Raw genomic sequence first — 19,581 nt, 5'->3', positions numbered from 1 at the left:
AGTTGGCCTCATTCTCTGTGCAAATTACACACCCACCCACTCCACCGCCCTGGAATCAAAGAAGGATGCAAAGGAGGCCCAATGCTAAGGCTGGCCAAAGGTCTAACGAGTCTCTGATATACATCAGAGCAGCCATAGAACTAGTCCGACTACACTGATTGGAGGAACAGTCCCCTAGGGACTATTCTGCCATCCCAGCATCATAAGATCACAACTAGCACTGGCTCAGCTCTCAAGCTCTGTTATGCGCTATCTTGCCCCAGTAAGAGAGGCTGGTAGGGTAATATAGCTCCTTTACAATAAGGGATTTCCTATCTACCTCCTAATGGCAGCATTAAATTTCCTTTGTACTAAAGTGGAGCAAAGGGGAAGTTAATGTGGGCAGAGAATCTGGTCCACTATCTGAAAAGTACTTGAGAAAAGATTGGCCCAGTTTTCCAATCAACTATACATAAGGCAAATGGGCATTGCAGAATATTTTAATTTCCCACAAGGAAAGTCCTAAAGTATGTATGTTACTTCTTTCCCAGCTAGGTTTAAAAGGTACACTGAATACTTACACATCAGAAGTTTGGCATGTTGTGGGTTAGGGTTTTTTTTGTATTTTTGTTTGAGCAAAGGGCAAAGACCTCCTGGTCATACCTCTCTCTGCATTCTTGGATAGCATCTTCAGCTCCCAGGGACACCATATTCGCTCGCTTCCTAAATATGAGTAAGTAATACTCCTAATTATTTTAAGTGTCCTGTCTACTTTAACTGCTGATGCAATTTCAGATTAAGCAGAACACCACAATAAACGAGACGGCCAGATGGCTGGGCAGGATTAGCGTCACTTCAGATGGGCTACCTGATCTCTTTCTGAAGTGTTACAGAAACAACTGTACCAAAGCTGAGGTGGACCAGTCAGTGCACTAAGGACCACTGTCGTGGGCAGTTCCAGCGTCCTCCACAGCAAAGTAAGTGTGTGTGTGTGTGTGTGTGTGTGTGTGTGTGTGTGTGTGTGTGTGTGTGTGTGTGTGTGTGTGTGTGTTTTAATTGTAAGCACATACAAGACTGCATGTATTACTGCTTCTACAAGTGTAATATCAAACATTTAAGTTCAGAATTGAATGGCAATTGCATTCTACAGGAACATATTTTAGTATCAAAGCAGAAAGTCAATTTACAAGACTGTTCAATATCTTTCCATTAAGCTTAAATAAAAAAAAAAAAAAAAAAAAAAAGAGCAGAAGGTAGAGACTATGAACGATGCATAGGAATTTGAACACATGGGACTCTGTCAAGACTGATGAAGTCCTCTGAGATCAGGATTCCTGTGTACTTCAGTCCCCTCCTTGTTCACTAGACCAGAGAGAGCGGGCAGACCCAAGAGATGTGTCATGTGACTGCAAAAAACCAGGCATCCTAGTTAAAACAGAAGCGGAGTCTCACTGTTTTGCAGAGTTAGCTTTGAAAGAAAGCTTGATTCTATGACTGCAGAAGAAATTTTGAAACATTTTTAAAATATAGGTACAGATTTGGGGCCTGTTCCCCTAAAAGCAGAGTGACAACACTTATCTGGACAGAGATTCTTTCCAGGATGTGCTTTTCCCTTTAAACAAGCACCAGACGAGCAAGTGTGGTTGCACAAGACCAAGAGTCCAGAATGCAGACTGCTGCAGGACAGGAGTGGGTCAGGAAATGTAGCTAACCGGCACCCTCATGCGCCTGCGCATGCACACAGCTGGCAGTACACTCAGCTTGACTGACAAGGACACAGTCCTAGAAACTTAAGCCGATGGTACTCATTGTAAACAGTGTGCATACGTGCAGAATTAGCAGCCTTACGTCTCCTTGCAGACTATCACCACATCACTGGGAGGAATGGAATTAACATGTTTTGAAGTCCCATCCCCTTTTTTTCTTTCTTTCAATAGGGGAAGAGAAAAGAAAGGGGACAACCAGGCTGAGGAAGAAGGAAAACCAAGAGGAGACTGGAAAGACCCAAGTTCAGCCTGCAGGGTTATAAATACAGCACTGGACGATTAAACACCACGACTTCCATGTAGGTTGTTTTCCCCCCCCTCGAAGGGGTGTGGTCATGTAGAAGGATCATCTCTCCCTAACAGGCTCATGTGATCCATGGCAGAGAGCCCTCCTGTCCTGTAGTTTGAGATAGGCAGGGAAAACCTCGATATGGAAACAACTTTTTAGGGAACAAAGGAACAGGAGTGCATGAGGATCTGCACCCCACAGCAGGGGCGCATCACTGCTCTAAAATGAGCCCTGTGCAGCTACTCAAAAAGCTATGGGACGTAGCTCTGCATCAACCTGAAAAGGATTCTTCATTTAGGCAGAGCATAAACTGAGAGGGAACAGCCTGGAGGTCCACCCCAGCACAAAGAGGAGACAAGGAAGTTATAATTATAACCCATGCGAGCTGGTCAGACAAAGCAAGCTTTAGGAATACATCCCTTTGAAGACAGTATTAACTATTTTAGGGACTAGAAAATGGAGGGGAAAGTGACTTGGCCAAGGTCACACAGCAGGTCACTGGCAGAACTGGGAAGAAGAAGTTACTCGCCTTTTGTCCCGCTATGGGTGCTCCACTGTAGGTGTGTCTGCATCCCTGCACTTCTGATCGGAGATCTTTGGTAGCAGTGTCCGTTCAGCTGGAGCATGGGCTCTTCCTCTCACGTTGTGCCTCTAGGCCAATTAGTGCTGCACAGGCAAACCACCCTCAGTTCCTTCTCTACCGTAAAGCCTCCACTGAGAACTCCAAAGTAGAGGGTAGACTGGAGCACCCATAGAGACATCTCAAAGAACTATGGTTACTGCACAAGGTAAAAGACGGTTACTCACCGTTGTAACTGTTGTTCTTTGGATATGAGCAACACATCTCGAAGAACAACAGTTACAACGGTGAGTAACCGTCTTTTCTTCTTCGAGTGCTTGCTCATATCCATTCCATTAGGTGACTCCCAAGCCCAACTTAGGTGGTGGGGTCGGAGTGAGACATTGCTGTGTGCAAAACCGCTGACCCGAATGCAGCATCGTCTCTGGACTGCTGCACTAGTGCATAGTGAGCTGTAAACGTGTGGACTGATGACCAAACCGCCGCTCTACAAATGTCCTGTATCGGAACATGTGCCAGGAAAGCAGTCGAGGAGGCTTGGGCCCTCGTGGAGTGAGCGGTGAGGTGCGGTGCTGAGACGCCTGCCAGGTCATAGCAAGTCCGGATGCAAGACGTAATCCAGGAGGATAGGCGTTGTGAGGAGACCGGTGAGCCTTTCATTCGGTCGGCCACTGCAACGAAGAGTTGCGTCGTCTTTCTAAAGTGCTTTGTGCGGTCAATATAGAAGGCCAGGGCCCTTCGTACGTCCAGGGAATGCAAACGTTGATCCTGGCGAGTGGCATGTGGTTTGGGATAAAAGACCGGGAGAAATATGTCCTGGTTGATATGAAATAGAGAAACCACCTTAGGGAGAAAGGCAGGATGTGGACGAAGCTGCACTTTATCCTTATGGAAAACTGTATAAGGGGGCTCGGATGTAAGCGCCCTGAGTTCAGAAACGCGCCTTGCTGAGGTAATGGCTACGAGGAAGGCTGTCTTCCAGGATAGATACAAAAGTGAACAGGTGGCTAGTGGTTCAAATGGAGGACCAGATTAAGGTCCTACGTCGGGACGGGCTGACGCTGTTGTGGGTACGTCCGGTCTAAGCCCTTGAGGAATCTAACGACCATCGGGTTAGAGAATACCGAGGACGCGAATTCCCCTGGGTGAAAGGCTGATATAGCAGCCAGGTGAACTTTGACTGAAGATATCGCCAACCCTTGCTGTTTTAGGGAGAGGAGATATTCCAAAATGAGAGGAATAGGTGCCTGCAACGGGGGCATGGCTCGTTGTTCGCACCAACATGAGAACCGTTTCCACTTGGCCAGGTACGTGGTCCGTGTTGAGGGCTTCCTACTGCTCAGCAGAATCTGTTGGAATCTGTTGGACAGAGTGCGAGCATTGCCGCTCTGCCTGGGTGAACCATGGAGCAGCCACGCTGTGAGGTGGAGTGATTGCAGGTCGGGGTGACGCAGCCGACCGTGGTCCTGAGAAATGAGATCCGGACATAATGGAAGCGGGATCGGTGTTTGAACCGAGAGTTCCAACAGTGTGGTGTACCAATGTTGTCTCGGCCACGCTGGAGCGATCAGAATTACCTGTGCCTGGTCTCTGCGCAATTTGAGCAGTACCTTGTGGACCAGAGGAAACGGAGGGAAGGCATAAAACAGGTGGTCTTTCCAGGGAAGGAGAAACGCATCCGAGAGGGAGCCCGGAGCTCGACCTTGTAGGGAGCAGAACACGTGGCACTTCCTGTTGTCTCGAGATGCAAACAGGTCTATCTGGGGAAACCCCCACCTCCGGAAGAGGGAATGTATGATGTCCGGACGGATAGACCACTCGTGTGTCTGGAAGGACCTGCTGAGTCGGTCCGCTAGAGTGTTCTGGACTCCAGGGAGGAACGATGCCGTGAGATGGATTGAGTGGGCGATGCAGAAGTCCCACAGGCGAATGGCCTCTTGGCATAGAACTGACGAACGTGCTCCTCCTTGCTTGTTGATGTAAAACATGGCCGTGGTGTTGTCGATGAGAACTAACACACAACGGCCACGTAGTTGATTGAGAAATGCCTGGCACGCCAGGCGCACTGCCATCAGCTCCCGAACATTGATGTGCAGGGCTAACTGGGGTGCAGTCCACAGGCCCTGGGTATGGTGTTCGTTGAGATGGGCGCCCCAACCCAGAGATGAAGCGTCTGTGACCAGATGCAGAGAGGGTTGTGGGGCGTGAAATGGCATCCCTTCGCAGACCACATTGTGATCTAGCCACCAGGTGAGGGAGGTCAGGACCGAGTTCGGGACCGTGACCACCATGTTCAGGCTGTCCCGATGTGGTCGGTATATTGACGACACCCAGGTCTGGAGTGGGCGAAGCCGAAGTCTGGCATGCCTGGTTACGTACGTGCAGGAAGCCATGTGACCCAGCAGGGTAAGGCACGACCTCACCGTGGTAGTTGGGAAGGCCTGTAGCCCTTGAATGAGGCTCGTGATGGTGCCAAAGCGGTTGTCTGGCAGGATGGCTTGTGCACGTCTGGAGTCTAGAACTGCGCCGATGAAATCTATTCTCTGGGTAGGTTCTAGAGTGGATTTGTCCTTGTTGAGTAGGATGCCCAACTCGTTGAATGTGTGCACTATTCTGTGGACGTGAGCTTGAACTTGCTCTTTGGTGCGACCGCGTACCAGCCAGTCGTCTAGGTACGGGAACACCTGTATCTCCTGCCGACGAAGGTACGCTGCCACGACAGCCATACATTTCGTGAACACTCTTGGGGCCGAGGATAGGCCGAAAGGAAGGACTGCAAATTGGTAGTGCACCGTGTTTACCACGAATCGCAGGAAGCGTCTGTGAGGTGGGTAAATTGAGATGTGAAAGTATGCGTCTTTCATGTCGAGGGCGGCGAACCAGTCTCCAGGATCGAGGGAAGGGATAATGGCCCCCAAAGAGATCATGCGGAACTTCAACTTTACTACGAATTTGTTGAGTCCGCGCAAGTCCAAGATGGGCCGCAGACCTCCTTTGGACTTGGGGATCAGGAAGTAACGGGAATAAAATCCCCTGCCCCTTAACTCTATCGGAACCTCCTCTATGGCCCCCATGGCCAGGAGTGTAGAAACCTCCTGTATAAGAAGTTGCTCATGAGAAGGGTCCCTGAAGAGGGACGGGGAAGGGGGGTGGGAGGGGGGGATAGAAGAAAACTGGATAGCGTATCCCTTCTCCACCGTGCGGAGGACCCAGCGGTCCGAAGTTATAAGGGACCAAGCACGGTGGAAGTGGGAGAGGCGATCCCGGAAGGAGGGGGCTGGATCCTGGGGGATGACTGGGGCGCCGTCCTCGACCGCACCTTCAAAAGTTCTGCCTGGGGCCTGAAGGTGGTCTAGGTGGCCCTTGGTTTTGGCCGGGTTGAGGGCCGGTCCACCTTCTTCTACCACCTCGCCCTCGCCTCCGGGTCGAGTCCTGTCTCTGACAAGGCGGGGGGGGGGGGGGGGGGGGTAGAAGCGCTGAGGCTGCGGCCTAAATGGTCTGCGCTGAGGGCCCACAACATGCATCCCCAGGGAGCGCATGATTGTTCTCGAGTCCTTGAGGCTCTGCAGGCGAGAGTCCGTCTTGTCCGAGAACAATCCATGTCCCTCAAAGGGCAGATCCTGTAGGGTTTGCTGCAGCTCCGGAGGCAAACCCGAAACTTGAAGCCAGGAGATCCTCCGCATAGCGATACCCGAAGCCAGGGTCCTCGCAGCTGAGTCTGCTATGTCCAAGGAGGCCTGCAAGGAGGTCCGAGCCACCTTCTTACCCTCCTCTACCATGGCTCCAAACTCCTCCCTGGACTCTTGGGGAATCAACTCCTTAAACTTCCCCATAGAGTTCCAGGAGTTAAAATTGTAACGGCTCAGTAGCGCCTGTTGGTTCGCCGCTCTAAGTTGCAGCCCTCCGGCTGAGTAAACCTTACGGCCAAACAAATCGAGCCGCTTAGCCTCTTTTGATTTAGGCGCTGCAGCCTGCTGGCCGTGGCGCTCTCGTGCGTTCACTGATGCCACCACCAGTGAACACGGTTGGGGGTGGGTATACAAGTACCCGTAGTCCTTAGACGGGACAAAGTACTTCCTTTCCACCCCTCTCGCTGTGGGTGGGATAGAGGCAGGAGTTTGCCATATCGTATCCGCATTGGTTTGTATCGTGCGGATCAGGGGTAGCGCCACCCTCGATGGGGCATCCGCTCCGAGGATGTTCACGATAGGGTCCTGTACTTCCACTATCTCCTCCGCCTGCAGGTCCATATTACGGGCCATCCTACGCAGGAGATCCTGGTGAGCCCGAAGATCTATCGGAGGGGGACCCGTACATGAAGTGCCCGCCACTGCCTCATCCGGAGAGGAGGAGGAAGATTCCTCCGGTGGTACTGGATCCAAGGGGGGGTCCTGATCCCCCTGCTCTTGGGCCGGAGCATCACCTGTACTTGGGTCTATGGTGTCAGGTGGCGTGGACACGGAAGCCTCCATGCCCCCTGGCGGAGGCAGAGAGATGGTGGATTCTGGGGCCCTTCTAACCGAGTGACCCGAGCGAGAGGTCGATGGTATTGGAGCCCCTTGCTCCTGGTGGTACGCCCACGGGGTCCAAAATGACCAGTGAGATGGTCCATGAGAGTGGTCCTCTGCCATCTCCTGCCAATGGCCCAAGTTCCGTTCCTCGGCTTGCCCTTGAGGGAGGTATGCCGATCTCGACAGGTCCTCCGAGGAGCGAGACACCGATCTTGACGGCCATGGCGGTGCCGAGAGAGATGAAACGATCCCCGTGGGCTGCGGTGCCGCACGGTACCGGTCCGGAGATGATCTATCTCTGCGCGGTGCCGGCGAACGGTGCCGGGACCGCGATCGGTGCCGATGACCTCGTCGGTGCCGGGAGCCGGATCTGGACCTCGACGAGGACCTGGAGTATGCCCGGTGCCGGGAGCGGCCTCTCGACGTCGAGCGTCGACCGTAGCGGTGCCGAGAACTACGTCTCGACGTTGATCGGTGCCGACGATCATAGCGGTGCCGAGACGTAGAACGGTGCCGCGACGAAGATCTTGGCCGCGAGTACGACCGGTGCCGAGGTGATATTCGGTGCCGGGACTGCGAGCGGCGTGGGGACCTGCTTCTGGACCTGGACCGGTGCCGAGGTTCCAGCCCTTGTGATGGAGGGCGCATCAAGGCAGGTTTCCCCCTTGACTGGACCGGGCGGGTCAACGGTGCCGTCGGTGCCAGTGGTTGAGGCGGTGCCGGCTCCGTGAGAGCTATCAAGTCTCTCGCCGCCACGAAGGTCTCCGGAGTCTACGGGAGTTGTATTACCGCCGGTCTCGGTGGAGACGCTATCTGCACCGGACTCAACGGCCTCGGTGCCGGAGTCGACAGTGCTGGAGGCACCTGTTTCCGGTGCTCCACCGGCGCACTCGGCTCTACCCCCGGCACTGGGGGAGCCGACGTCTTCGGCACAGAGGTCCCCGTCTTATGGGCTTTTTTATGCCCCGGGGATAATGACCGGCGTCGAGGTGCCTGCTGCGGTGCCGACGAGGTCCGGTGCCGGGGAGGTTTGTCCGACACCGCCCGCGTTGTCGGCATTGCCGGTGCTGCTGGGGCACTGCGCACCGAGGCGCTAGGTGCCGGGGCCTGGCTCGTAGAAGGAGTGTCCGGGCTAAGTGCCGCCTCCATCAGGAGTTGCCGGAGCCGAAAGTCCCGCTCTTTCTTGGTCCTTGGTCTGAAGGCCTTACAGATCTTGCACTTATCTGTTTGGTGGGACTCTCCCAGGCACTTCAGACAGGAGTCGTGCGGGTCGCTCGTGGGCATAGGTTTAGCGCAGGAGGCGCACTGCTTGAAGCCGGGAGCTCTGGGCATGAGCCCGGGCCCGCGGCCGGGGGAGAAAGGGGGCGACGACCCCCTTAGTCCCCTGGACTATTATAACAAATCTAACAACTTTAAAAACTATTTAACTATTAAACTACAAACACTAGAACTATAACTATAACTACAACTGCGAATAACTAACTAAGCTAGGGAGAGTGGAGAACAGCTATGCCGCGCTCCACAGTTCCAACGACCGTCAGGGGCGGTAATAAGGGACTGAGGGGGCGCCGGGTCGGCTGGGGTATATATTCAGCGCCATGAAGGCGCCACTCTAGGGGGCTCCACAGCCGACCCGCCGGTGTTGCTAGGGTAGAAAATCTTCCGACGATCGTGCACGCGGCGCGCACACACCTAATGGAATGGATATGAGCAAGCACTCGAAGAAGAACTTCCTCTTCTTCGAGTAGTGCCCCTATGAGTGCTCCACCACAGGTGACTCCTGAGCTGTAGCCCTGGTGGGAAACTGGGGCTTCAGAGTCGAGTGTGTTATGGATGACAACACTGTGGAGCCAAAGATAGCGTTGGAAGGAGAGTCTCCAGTAATTGCACGGCGTTCTGCGAAGATATGAGCAGATGCCCAAGTCACTGCCGTGCAGATTTCCAAGATAGGAACTTTCTTGAGGAAGGCGATAGGAGTGGAAACCGATCTCATGGAATGTGTACAGATTCTGGATGGAGATAACACACTGCAAGCACGATGATAATGGTTAATACAGTTCGAGACCCATGTGGAGTGTCTCTGGGCCAATACCACTGCGCCTTTAGACTGTTGCACAATGGATAGAAAGCGTTTAGGAGATTTCCTAAAGGCCTTCGTCCTGTCCAAATAAAAAGGCCAAGGCCCCCTTAATGTCTAGTGCTGTCACGGTGAGGCTTTGGGTAAGAGGTGGAGAGGTGAATGAGTGGATTTACATGAAAAGACGAGGCCACCTTTGGGATGAACTTTGTGGCCTAAGAGTGACCTTGTCTTTAAAGAATTGGGGGGAGGGGTGCCATTGGTGCCACTATCTCCCCTATTCTCCTTACCGAGGTGATAGCCACTAGAAATGCTGTCTTCATCAACAGGTATTTAAGCGAGCAAGTAGCCAGAGGTTCAAAGGATGGTTTAGTTAAACTCTTTAAAACTTTAGGTCCCATGTTAGGGTTGGGAAAAGGGGTTCACTAGCCCTTGAGGAAGCTCTTTGTAGTTGGGTGGGCAAAAAACAAGTATCCCTTTATCTGTTGATGGAAAGCAGTTATGGCCACAAGGTGTACTCTGATCGAACTGAGGGATAGATGTGTCCTCTTAAGACTAGTATGTAGTGCAAACACTACAGGGAGGGCGAAAGATGCTAGGGTGATTTGTTTGGAATTGCACCAAACCGGGAACCTGGCTCAGGTTTTTGCCGATAAGTGCATCAGGTAGCTGATTTTCTACTGTGCAGTAGCACTTCCTGCACCTACCCAGAGGAGCGGATCTCTGTGTTGGAACCATGAAGGGACCAAGCCTTGAGCTGGAGGATCCCACAGGTTGGGATGGAGAGTTTGTCCTTCATTCTGTGAGAGGAGGTAAGGAGTGGGTTGAAGAGGGATTGGTGGACACGTCGCCAGCTGTGATAGGTACAAGTAACCACATGCGTCTTGGCCAGATGGGATCAGTATAACAATTTACTTTTTCCTCTTTTTAATTTTTTTCAGGACCTTCAGCAGCAGAGGAAATGGCAGAAAGGTGTATAGGAGGCCCCTGTCCCATGGGAGAAGGAGAGAGTAACCTAATGAGCATTTTCCCAGTCTGGCTTTAAGCAACAGAGAGGGCATTTCCTATTCAAGTAAGTAGTGAACCAGTCTATCGTTGGGGTCTCCCATTGACAGAATATGCTGTTTAGTACTTTGGGGTTCATTTCCCTCTCATGGTTGTGTGAACTTGCAGCTGAATATTGTCCGCTACAATATTCCGTACTCCTGGTAGATAAGCCACTGATATCAAAACATTGTGGTGAACACACCAATTCCATAGCTTTAGCACTTCCATGCACAGTGAGGAGGACCTGGCACTCCCTTGGCAGTTTATGTAGTATATGCATGCTATGTTGTCTGACACGATTTTCAGGTGCATGTCCCTGTTCAGTGGGAGAAAGTGAGCACAAGCATTTCTGACCACTCTGAGTTTGAGGAGGTTGATATGGAAAGTTGCCTCCATGAGAGATCACTTGCCCTGAGTCTTGAGGTTGTTCAGATGTGCTCCCCAGCCTAATAGGGATGCGTCTGTAGTTAGAAGCAATGTCCACTGGGGGCAGGATGGGGAGGTGGGGTTGAGTGAACGAGACCTCTGTACAGACATTTGTTGGGTCTTTCCACCACTCCAGAGATTGTATGACCCTAGGAGGCATCAACAGAAGTTTGTCTAATCAGTCTTTATTTGGTCTGTAGACATATCTGAGCCATGCCTGTAGGCATCTTATGTGTAGTCTGGCATGAGATATTACAAACATGCCTGCTGCCATGTGCCCAAGAAGCTGGAGTCAATGTCTGGTCAACATTTGTGGGCTGGGCTGAACTGACAGAGTGGTCAGGCTGTGAAATCTGTGTTGCGGGAGGAGTGCTCTTGCTTGTAGTGAGTCAAGATCAATCCCTATAAACTCCAAGCACTGTACTGGAGTTAAGGTTGATATTTGGATGTTGGTTGGTAGACCCAGCTTCATGAATACATCCCTAGTTGTCTGGGTGGCCTATAGGACATCCTCAAAGGAGCAGGCGAGCCAGTAGCCTAAGTAGGGGTACATCATGACCCTCACAGTGCATAGATGAGCTGCAACTAGAGAGAGGACCTTGGAAAATACGGTGGGAGCTGATGAAAGGCCAAAAGGAAGTACTCTGTATTGGTAATGGTCCTGACCCCAAGGGTAAATCTGAGGAGTCATCTGTGGGATGGTTGAATGGATATGTGGAAATAGGTGTCCTGGAGGTTGAGGGCCAAGAGCCAATCTCCCTGTTCTAGAGATGGTATAATCACTGAAAGTGTGACTGTCTTGAAATTTTGTGCCTTCATGTATTTGTTCAGTGCTTGAGGTGTTGTATGGGACCTGCTTTTTTCTTGGGGATCAGGAAATACCAGGAATAAAAGCCTTTGCCTCAGCGATGTACCAGAATGGGTTCTATGACTCCCAGGCATAGGTCACCTTCTATTTCCTATCTGAATAGTCTCACATGCGAAGAGTCCCTGAAGAAGGATGGGGAGGAAGGTGAAATGAATAGAGTATCCATTGAAGATTGAAGCTCGTATACTGGTATAACTGAATCTACACTAGGAGTGTTATACTGCTTTAAAAATTGTACTGGTTTACTTAGTGGGGTACAATTGTATGTATACAAGGCCTCAGTTAAGCTAGTGCTTTATCTTGATTCCTTATCAAACCAGGCTTAAATCAAATTAAGAGCACCCACATAGGACTTTTAACACTCATTTTACTAAATTCATTTTAGGCTGCTTCGCTTTGCTCTACCATCTATTCCAGATATATATTTAAATTTAAAAATATATCTGTTTACCTAAGATTTCAATCATGTTGCCTGCAAATTCAGGAAAACATGAAACAGCACAGAGATGTACAAACTGCTCCATTCCATTCTAAATATGGAGAATTTTGGCACTTGAGTAAGCATCCTGGTTTTCAGAGGTGCCAAGCATCCTGGTTTTCAGAAGTGCCAAGCACCCACCCACAATTTCACAGAAGTCAACTTTGAAAATATGAACTCAAGTTAAAGGCCACCCCCACAAACTTTCAGTTCACTGCAGCAACCAGTGCTACAGTAGGATTTAAGTTCAACTTGCCACAGTCACGTCTTCATTATAAATGTCTAAATAATGAAGCTTGTATGTAAAACCAGAAAGAACATGCCTCCTAAACTACAAATGTGCTAAAACAGCTAATGCAGAACAAAACAGCACTCTGGCAAAAATTAGGACAAATAGCAAAGGATGACATGGGCCATATAACACAGGAAGTTCAGAATGGAAACACTGGAAACCAAAATATAGGATAATAACCCAAGTTCATAAACAAATGAAAAAAAAAGATCTTTCTGCAAGAAATCAATTCCAACAAGAAAATTATCTAGAAACCTCAGTATTTGAGAGTTGTAGGGTTAACTGACTGAACTAAAGGAAACTCTACTCTCAGTAGAGGTGAGGGGATTCAGAACAGGAGGGGAGGGGGGAAGAGAGAGAGCACGAGAGAGACACACAGACTGACACAACATGCATATTGGTTTTTTTTGTTTGTTTTTGTTTTTTTTGCAGAGATTTGCCATCAAGCACCAACCAGCTCCAATTCTTCAGAGCTTTTAAAACCGGATGAAAGTGAGGATATTCATTTTCTGAGTTGTTATACCATTAGCTTTAAATATAAGTCACTAGATAAAGAAAAAATTTAGCTATTCTTTTATGAAATTGATTAAGGAGCAGAGCTCACCCAGAGTAAATGCTGCAGCTTCCAGAAAGTCTATAAACCTATCAGGCAATCCATAGAATGGTGTGCGCAATGCTGAAGATCTTCAGGTTTTTATGGGTGTGAAGTGATCTTCGCTTCAGACCTGGAGCACAGCATCTTGGCATGCTTCCACTCAACCTATTGTACACGCTCACCATTTCATTTTTCTTTTCTTTTTTAAGAACTGCTGGTACGTTGTTACTTCCAATAGAAGTATCTTTATAGGCAGCAGTGGCTGTGGTGCCCCTTCAAAACTCATCAAGCCAAAAATGACATAGCCAATCAAATCCATTTGAATTGGAAGCATAGAAAAGTGCCTGGAAATAACATTTGGAAGTCACTCATGTTCTGATCTCAAAGAGCCAGCTATCCCTTTGACTAGAAATGTTCCCTCTACGCTGCCTGGCAGCCTATTAAGTGCCACTCAGGCTACGGCAAGGAGAGGTGCCTCTCCCTGCTGGCCGCAGCCCAGCCCCAGACCTGCCGCAGCCAGGGAGAGGCACCTCTGCCCCCCAGCCCAGGTGCTGCGGCGGGGAGAGAGGGCTGGGGGAGTCCTCTCCCCGCCATAGCCCCAGGGCAGCCTGTACCCCAAACCCTTCATCCCCAGCCCCAAACCAGAGACTTCTCACACACCCCCGCACGCCAACCCTGAGCCCCCTCCCACACTCCAAAGCCCTTGGCCCCACCCTCGCCACATTAATTTTGTTTTGTACATGAATATGGAGGTGTTGTGTCACACATCACCTCCATATTGGTGCACATAAGAACATTCATTCCACACATGTGTGGGAAAAATTAGAGGAAACACAGATAGCTGGTTCTTCCCTCCCTTCCCCCAATAACATTACCTAACTTATTCTGTACCCTCCGTGCTTTCCTTAGGTGAGAAGCTGAAGGCTACAATCCTAGCAAGAAGCAGATAGTAACCATTTACATGTTAAGGGCCACACTCAGAGGTGATATGCAAGATGGGGCAAGCAAGATTTCCCTAGAGCCAATAAGGAAGTATAAAAGGAGTCTCTTATAGTGTAATTTACACACACAGGAGCTGGAAGAAAGTGCTAACTTAGTTTTGGGGCAGGGTGGGTTTTCTTATTTTAAAGATACACCTTGCTAGATGCTTTTCTTGCTACATTCCTCACTTTTGGCCCCTTAGCAACACTCAGTCATGAGGACTGGAACATAGAGGCTGTTTCTGGTCAGGATTCAGGGACAGTCTCAGAGTCTAGGACAGGGGTGGGCAAACTTTTTGGCCTGAGGGCCACACTGGATTTCGGAAATTTCGCCCTGACCACCACCCCAAACTCCCCTGCCCTCTATCCAACCGCCCTGCTCCCTGCCCCCTTACCGCACTGCCTAGAGCACCAGGACAGGCAGCCACCCGGCTGGAGCCAGCCAAGCCACCGCACAGCGCAGAGCACCGGGTCAGGCCAGGGCTCTACAGCTGCGCTGCCCGGCAAGAGCTCACAGCCCCGCCGCCCAGAGCATTGCGCCAGCGGCGGAGTGAGCTGAGGCTGCAGGGGAGGGGGAAAAGCAGGGAAGGGGCTGGTGCCTAGCCTCCCGTGCCAGGAGCTCAGGGGCCAGACACGAGGGTCCTGCAGGCTGTAGTTTGCTCACCTCTGGCCTAGGAGGAGCAGGGAATTACATAACAGCAACTTGTGCTATGTCTAGCTTGTATAAATGGTGTTAGTCTTTCATGAATAATAAAAAAAACATTGGGGAGGGAGGAGAAAAGCGATGTTTTAAGACTAGTTAATAGTTAAATATTACCCATATTTCTGTATGTGAAAATCAACCATTATCTGGGTCTGACTGTGACAACTCACTGGAAGCAGATTCTTCAAAGCAAATTCATTCCTTCCCTCTCGAAACAATGGCATTTTCACTTTATTAAAGCTGTTCCTCACACAGCAGCTCAACACTAACATTTTAACTTCTGTGATATTTTGGAGTAACAATGATAGAATCCAGCCCAGAGCAAAACCTTCTTTTGGACAAGCAACTGAAACCGCCTACTCCACCCAAAGCACAACTGTGTCTCATATCAAGACACCCCCAATCACAAGCATGTGTTACAGGTCCCTCAAGATACTTTGTCCTTGCTTTATTTATGCTATGTGCACAGAGTACACCCTAAACTTATCTGGTGAGAAAATTATCTATTGAAAGCCCTTCCAGGGTCCTCTAAAGAATTTGTTCAAGTTGAGAGAAGGAACAAGAGAACAGAGCCTTAACACATACTTAACTCAGATTACCCACGGCAGAGATGTATGAAGTCAAAATCCCAGTTTTACCCTAAAATATTTCAAAGAGACTTCATGGATAAACAGAACTGCTCTCCAATTTCCAAGACAGGACAAAGAAATTTGATGCATGAAGTACTAGTAAGGAAGAGATCCCTCCATTTCTGACTGTTCACCGCCTCCTCTTCCCACAAAATTAAGAGTTTATACATGCAGCTTTGAAGGAAACCAGAGCTCCATTACCAGAATAGCTTCCTCCTCCCTGCACAATTACACCAAACAATACTGGAGAGCCTGACTAGAAATATGCTCTGAAAAAGATTTCAGAAAGATACATCCATTTTGTTTCTTCTGGGACTAGAATAGAGGCAGGGGAAGAATTCCCATCTTTTCTTTCCTAAGCTTATAAAGAACCGAATCACCCTAGCCTCCCCAGACCACTGACTGGTGCAGAGGCAGTCCTTTGGGAACCATCATTTTATTCTTTCGTATATCCTGAGCTTGGAACTCACTTCATATTCCAAAGGGTTTTGATATGTAAAAGTCCAACATAGCGATTATAAGGGAGACACAGTTTGTGGCCCAAGGAGCCAGAGGCTCATGTTTCTCAGACTCTCAACTGCAGACAGTTGCTTACATTGAAACAGGCATAAGCATTCTTGTGTGAAGAGTCTGGACTAGGCTGGTAAACTTAGATCACAGGGACAAACACCATTTTTTAATTACAACCTCGTACCATTGCTCCCTCAATGAGACCAGGGCAAATCCACAAGGTCGAAAACCAAAGCTTCACTAAACAGAAGCCATCCTGTGGCTTTCCATTGAGCGGGAGTATGGAGCACATGGCCCCCCCTGAGGCTATGCCAATGAGCTTCTAAGGAAGTAACATCCCTATCAGAGTCTTGTCAGAACAAATTTTTGCTGAACCTGGAGGTCTCAGGACCTACCCTTAGGCCCCCTACAGGCACATGCTGTGCAGCTGCAAAGTAACAGGACAGACTTCCCAGCTGTTGTTTTTAAAAACATTGTCCTGAAAACTAGAGAAGTTGTTTCACAATTCTCTGAGTCAGGCTTACAATTCGCATCCTGGGGGAGAGTTGCAATGTTTGAGAAAAATGTAAAACAGTGATGTTCGTAAGTGAGAAGGAACATTTAGGCTCTAGAAGAAGCCTAAGCCTGAACTTTGTGTCTGACTCTGGCACGCTTGAGCAAGACTCTGCATCAGCTGTTACAGGTAGCAGTCCAAGCACTTCAATAAGAGAGGGGTCTGAGGCATGTCGTCAGCGGAATAGAAGGCATACACCAAAGAGAAGCCTGCTACATGCAGATATATGCACACATGGCAAGCAGCCTGTGTGTGTACGCGCTCACACACACACACACACCCCCAATCAAGAAGAGAATATGCTATGCTGCAATGAAGAAAAGAGAATCCACAATGCGCTTGTCTTTACTAGAAAGTTAATATGAGCTATAGCTCAAGTATTCCTTTTAACTTAGCCCCTGTCCCTGTATCCATTTATATGGAGAGAGGGACGAGTGTAGTGATATGACCAGAGGTATAGGGCACACCTAGAATGAGCTTACCTCATCAGCTGCTGGCACAACCTCTATGTAGTGTGGGTGCAAGTTAGTGCCAAAACGTAACTACTGATCCTCCATTGTTTTCCCAGCATTCTCCTAGGCCCAACATCCAGGGGTCTTTTCTTGCCATCTAACTATTCCGTGCTTCCTGATCAGAAGTCAGTCACCTACCACTACATGGCCTGGTCTGCTTGATATTCGTTCCCCACGTTCGCAAGCAACTTCCAATACCAGCAACGCAGTCATAAACATCTGGTACAGAATTTTGGATTTTGATAATGGCACCCAAGAATATATAGTTTCAGTGTGTGGCCAGCTTACTAGAAGCTATAACTACCATATTGCTGGATCTCTGGTTAGAAACTTGCAGGGGCCACATCATCATCAAGATCCAAAATGCCAAGCTTTAAAATAAGACTGTCAAGCAAGGAATCGAACAAGTGGGGCTTTCATGCTGGGAGAAGATAAATAAAATAGACGCTCAAGGCCAAGGACCATAACTTCCAGTATGGTGATTCCCTGAGCAGGTGTCTGTACTACAGAGACAGACTGAGTCATCAGCAGCATTCCAAGCACAAACCCAGATCTCATACTGGACAGTTCAAGGGCTCTGGGCAGGGTTGTGGGTCAAGTGGACTGTGGGGCGCACACAGAGCCAGAAGATGCAGATCTGGAAGAAGAGGAATGGAGTCCAATGCTTCTACACCCAGCCAGCCTGACCTCCACCTGTTGTCCTCTAATGAATGAGACAGAAGCACCCAAACCAGCACCTCAGCCTGGTAAGATTCACAGAGAATCGTAATGTGTTTGTTATGGATATTACACATTATACAGGGGGCATAAGTTAACAGAGGTAGAGACTGGGCATTAACAGGTTACGAGGGATATTATGAAATTGAGGGGGCTGGTGGTTTTGCTGTAGTGGCAGTTTTAGCTTCAGTAGAGGGCAGAAAAGTTTCTCCATTTTCCCGACACCCCTTCCACACCCCCACCTCCTCCCACACATGATGTGCAGTTCAAGATGGATTCCAACCAGACAAGACTTCAATCATGCAGTGATTTATTGCTGCAAACAGAATTGCATGCATAAAAAGCAGAATATTACAAGACTATTCTTGCAGTTGCAAGGTATGCTTAAGGGTACCACAAGCACAGTTGCAACATGCATAGCTATCTGCATTTCTGACACTGGCACTAGCATCAGAGTGATCAAGGCAGGTAAATTTGTAAAAGACCATTCGCGTAAGTATCATGTGCAGAACTCTACTAGAATGTGTATTTTAAAGCTCCAGTGTTTGGTTGCAGGATGGGGGTTTGTAAAGAGATCTCCATGGTGATTCTATGTTGCTGCATGGAAACACTCACTACCTTAGCATCCTGTTTCTGCAGGTTTTAATTTTGGCCCACTCTTGCATGGAATGATGCAGAAGAATTTTTACTTCAACAGAAATGCCAAACGGTCAAGTCAACAAGGTTTCCAGGCAAAGCAAACTCCCCACACACAGGAGATCACTAGTCCCTGCCAAATCATCAGTCTGCTCAGCTACCAGACGACTAAAAGATTTCCATGGCATAGAGGTTTTTCTGCCAGACGCCTGGTACATTCGCCATGGATGACCCTACCGAAGTCAGGAAGCTCATTCAAAAGAGCCCGCAAATATTTCAGAGACATTGCCCTTCTTCACCACCCATGAAGCAGCAAAGCAACAATTGCTTGGCAAACATCTTTTACTACAGAACCAACAACTAACTTACCAATACCAAACTGGTTAAGCACAGACCTGTAAAATCTGTGGCAGACCGCGTCATTTGGCAGTGGCAATCTGCTTCGGGTATGGTACGTCCCTTCTCATTTGCATGTCCTAGCACTGAAGGGCTGGAGTGAGCTCTTCGCACAGATTCAGGAAAGTGGCACCTCTCATACACGAACTGAACCCACTTATGCCTGCATAACAACAGTGTCTTGCTGACTGAAATATAATCACTTCTCCATGTCCCTTTACAGCCTCAAAGCACTGTGCAAATGTTAGTTTTTAAAGACTTCTAAAGACCTTTAGATGCGATAATATAGAGAAAAGGATCTGAATCCAGCTCAACTGATATTTTCCAGCTTGCTCCTGTCCTTCCATATTCCTAAAGACTGCCTCTTCTACCTACGCTCTAATATAAATAGTCCATTGAGCCTTTCACCCTCTCTTTCAGTGGGTTTTGAAGAATCAGCTCAAAACTGGGTCCCCATGGGTGGAGAGAGTGAGCACTGTAAAACAAGCAGGCATGACAACTCTAGGGAAAGACCCCACAAATACTCAGGTGGTATGATTTGCTAATGAGATCAGCTTCTTCACAGGCAGAAACGAACCATTTGTTCAGCTGAACACCCACCCCACACCCCCTCTGGATGGAAACATCAGGTTCTGAAGAACTCTTCTATTCATAGTCTGTGCTCAATATTGATCTGCACCAACAAGGGTGTTTTTCTGAAAACTTAAATTTAGTTGAAACCTGAAGCTCAGTTCATACATTGTAATATCCAGAAAGAAGTGAAGAGCTATTTCCACTGTTCCCTACTGAATAGCCCAATGCTGAAAGGAAGTTCATGCACATAGAGCCTAATGCATTTCAGTTGGTTAGCACTGCTAAGAAAGGGCACCCAAACTTTACCCAATGGCGGGCAACATTGGCAGCCTGCCAAGACCCCAAAGGCCATGCGTAAATGGCATTAAAATAAAGCCGTTCACAAATGCCCTCATTTTTAATAGCGAGAAGCCCTCCAACAGGAACTACTGGCTCCACCATGCAATAATTAGTCTTGAAGAGAA

The 19,581-nt window shown here is 49.0% G+C and overlaps 1 protein-coding gene across 6 annotated transcripts in view; it reads right to left on the bottom strand.

Annotated features, from left to right (window-relative positions):
* Positions 1 to 19,581, bottom strand: part of KANSL1 (KAT8 regulatory NSL complex subunit 1) — a 183,002-nt gene that overhangs the window by 58,038 nt on the left and 105,383 nt on the right. The gene's annotated exons all lie outside the window — the stretch shown is intronic.

The sequence above is a fragment of the Malaclemys terrapin genome, chromosome 25 (assembly GCF_027887155.1).
Source record: "Malaclemys terrapin pileata isolate rMalTer1 chromosome 25, rMalTer1.hap1, whole genome shotgun sequence".
NCBI classification, from domain to species: Eukaryota; Metazoa; Chordata; order Testudines; family Emydidae; genus Malaclemys; species Malaclemys terrapin.
The sequence above is the reverse complement of the archived record's forward strand: the minus strand, read 5'-3'. Positions and strand labels throughout refer to the sequence as shown.